At 40.6% G+C, this 4,018-nt stretch overlaps 1 non-coding gene across 1 annotated transcript; it reads right to left on the bottom strand.

Annotated features, from left to right (window-relative positions):
- Nucleotides 1–413: 413 nt before the first annotated feature.
- On the bottom strand, nt 414–494 carry TRNAF-AAA (transfer RNA phenylalanine (anticodon AAA)). Its single transcript has one exon. It is a non-coding gene; the product is annotated as a tRNA-Phe (tRNA).
- Nucleotides 495–4,018: the final 3,524 nt, after the last annotated feature.

Raw genomic sequence — 4,018 nt, 5'->3', positions numbered from 1 at the left:
AAAATTAATTGCAAAACTTATACTGTTAGAAAGCTGCTCATCCAGAAGTTGCTAAAAAATTTTCATTATGTGATAAAAGGTTTCATCCAAGAGATAATTCAAGGTTGTTGCAAATCAAAGTGCATGTCCCAGTAATCTGCCGCAACAATGGTCTGTGGCCGCTAGACAAAAGCGGGAGAAGCACCACTTACCTGGTGGCACTCACGGTGCTTCTTTTGATTAGCGGCATGATGCACATGGGATGTAGCGCCAGATCAGCTTTTATAGAAAGTACATATAAAATTCAAATCAGTCTGATTCTGGAAACCCGGTCCAGAGTTCGCATATCACTGTACATGACAGTGGGGATAGACAAGGAAACACGCAAACCTTATCTACTCAGGTAATGAGTCAAAAAACTATAGGAACATATACGTAGTCGGCAGGATTTGAACACGTGCGGGAAACCCCAATGGATTTTTAGTCCATCGCCTAAACCACTCGGCCACGACTACTCTGACATTAACATTTGATGAGATTCACACACCTTTTCTTATAAGACCATGATCAAGAGCAGTGATTATCCCTCTGGAAAACATCTCAGAAAATAGAAACAAAATTCCAGGTCCCAGTAAAAATGTAAAAATCTGATTTCAAGCCATCATCAATGGGAACCATGTACAGTTTAAGACTTTTCCCTCTTCATAAGGTGGATTTGGAGTGGGTCCATTCCAAAAAAATCCTTAAAATTACCCTGAAAATGCTGAAAACACTGACCTAATTCATTTCCATGTAAGAATGACTTGCTGTTCATATGATCGGGCTTTTGGCGTCTTTTAACCACATCAAGATTCCAAAAATTCCAAGCGGTTAACTGAAATAAGCATATCTATCTTCAGGTGTTTTTCATTTGGAAGTGCTCCATACTTATAATACAAGTCAATGGCAAGGTTAGCGTTTATCTCGAGGTGGTGGTGCAATGATAAGGCTGCTGTCTGTGGTCTGTAGGGTATGTGCACACGTCCGGATTTCTTGCAGAAATTTCCTGAAGAAAACCGGAAATTTTCTGCAAGAAATCCGCATTTTTTTTGCTTTTTTCCCGGTTTTTTTTGCGTTTTTTAGCATTCTGCAAGCGTAATTAGCTTGCAGAATGCTAAAGTTTTCCAAGCGATCTGTAGCATCGCTTGGAAAACTGACTGACAAGTTGGTCACACTTGTCAAACATACTGTTTGACAAGTGTGACCAACTTGTTACTATAGATGCTGCTTATGCAACATCTATAGTAAAAGATAGAATGTTTAAAAAATAATAAAAAAAATAAAAAATGGTTATACTCACCCAGACGATCTCCTCAGCGACGTCCGTTCCTATAGATGCCGGTGTGGTTCAGGACCTGTGATGACGTCGCGGCTTGTGATTGGTCGCGATGTTTCACTTTGATGAGATAAGGCTGGTTTCACATGACTTTTGGATATGGGATGGACCCACTCCATCTTAAAACCACCATATCTGCTGTAAACCTAGGTACTAAAATAAATACACAAAACACATTATTTTGGTTGTCAAAATGGCCACAGCTTTTATTCAAATCACAGGATTAAATAATCACAGTAGGAGTCAGGTGGAGTGCTAGTACATTGGGATTCACAAGTACTACGATATCCCCAGCTGTCTGACATACAGCACCAGGACAGACAGCCATAAAGGGGCGGCACGCACTGGCTTGCCATTCAAGCAGAGCCAGTAAACTTTCAGGGCACCAATGACCCTATTATCCTCACTCCTGTGCTTAACCACTGTGCCCGCCCCTGATTGATGTTACCATTACAACGTCCCTGAGGCTGGCCACCAAAGCCGAGCCTGCTCACCACCATGAGGTTTTACATCCTCTATTAGTTAAAATGAGTCCACCTTAACTTGTCTGCAACTTCCACCTGACTCCTAAACCGCCACCAGCGAGGCCATTTGACACCTGGAATGGACTCGACCCCCATCACCCATGCCTAATAAAGTCATCAACCAGTTCTGCTTGCTATGGAAAGACTGTGCATATGAGTAACAAAGTTCCAGGGCTACAAAAGATTAATTTTAACAATGCAACACTACCAAATTATGATCGATAATATGGTAACTACAGCAAAATAACAGCCACTAAACATCCTGCAATGAGGATCCTATAATGGGGAATGCAGAAACTGAACTATAATAAAGGGGTAGCCACAGTCTGACCACCTGTATAATGACATCTGTCATGCCCCAAAAACTATTATACTGCATGTATTGTTGCCAGCTCTAATAACTCACTAATTCACAGATTTTAGTTCTAGAAACCACCATTACATACAGTAGCTGGGATGCAGTAACCAATTCTTAAACCCACTTACTATTACTACCCAAAAAGTGATGAGTGTAAATAAAGAGAAAGATGCTATAAACAAGGAGTAATTAAAAGCCATACACAATATAATATTGACAGTAGAACCGATCATTAAATACTTTAAATAATTTCTGTAATATTTGGACATAGTAAATGAAATAAGCCTATAGCAGAAAAGTCTACAAAGGCATTATTAATAACCTTGCCACGCCATTGTTAATTGCTTTACAGGCACTCGATAGCATATACCATTAACCCTCTTCAACTGGGACAAAGGCATTGGGAATAGGCACATTGTTAATGCGCTTGATTACTTCACCCTTAGCTGCACCTACTGGCTCAAGGGCATCGGGATGCACTTTATTACTTTTCCCTTAGTCACTCCCACTGACTCCAGGGCACCCATATTAGGTACCTTGCTCTTCAGTTTAATGCCCCATATTACTGCATTTTCCAGACGACCACCTTGAAAGAAACAGGAGTTGGTCAATATAAACAGTCAAAATCTATGCCTCAGCATTCTCAAGTCACATGAAAAAAGAGAGCGTCCTTGAAGCTACCGATTGTATTGAAATGCATGCCTATTTTTCCAGCTATTGTTCCTAGCTCATAGGACCCAATTTAATTTGTAGGCATGTAAAATATTATTGCCATGACCACAGGGACTTTACCCTAACAGGGTCTTGTAAGATATAAATGCTTCTGGAGACCAGGGGGCCATACCATGATTGTCACTCCTCCACACCAGGGGGCCATACCAAAGATGGTTACCCCTTCATACCAGGGGGTCATACTATGATGTACACCCCTCCATCCAGGGACCATACCCGAAAAGTTTACTCCTCTACACAAGGGGTCATACTATGATGAATACCCCCCTAAACAGAGGGTCCATACCTGAGATGGTTACCCCTACTGACCAAATTATATTAAGCTTCAAGGACCCACTAAAAAAGAAGCAAATAAGTGTTTTTTTTTTCTTTTTTTAATACACACCTTTATTAAAATAAACATACAATAACATAACAAAGCATAAATAACCTTAGCTCGCTGGGAGGAGTCCTTGAAGCTCATAAGATCTGGCGATTACCAAACATAAAGTGAACATAAAATGTACCAATTGCTCCCAGCCGTTACCCCATTGGCTCGGGAGTACCATAACCACAGGGTTCCAATGTTCACTTGAACTTCATGAGGATCCGACAAACCCTTGCCGAAACTCCCCACCACATTGCACCAGATCCAGAACCATACTTAATACCAAAAGGAGGAATCCATATCCCAGTGGATCCCCCAGACCAATTTGTAACCAACTTCAAGGACCCCCGCAACTGCCCAGCTCCAGGTAATCCACTCAGTCTGTGCTATCCACCATCTTAGGTAATATAAAATTAAGCACTCGGTGGGTATACACCATTTCTGCAAATATACAGTGGGGCAAAAAAGTATTTAGTCAGTCAGCAATAGTGCAAGTTCCACCACTTAAAAAGATGAGAGGCGTCTGTAATTTACATCATAGGTAGACCTCAACTATGGGAGACAAACTGAGAAAAAAAAATCCAGAAAATCACATTGTCTGTTTTTTTTAGCATTTTATTTGCATATTATGGTGGAAAATAAGTATTTGGTCAGAAACAAAATTTCATCTCAATACTTTGTAA

This window comes from Ranitomeya variabilis, chromosome 2, assembly GCF_051348905.1.
Source record: "Ranitomeya variabilis isolate aRanVar5 chromosome 2, aRanVar5.hap1, whole genome shotgun sequence".
NCBI lineage: Eukaryota > Metazoa > Chordata > Amphibia > Anura > Dendrobatidae > Ranitomeya > Ranitomeya variabilis.
The sequence above is the reverse complement of the archived record's forward strand: the minus strand, read 5'-3'. Positions and strand labels throughout refer to the sequence as shown.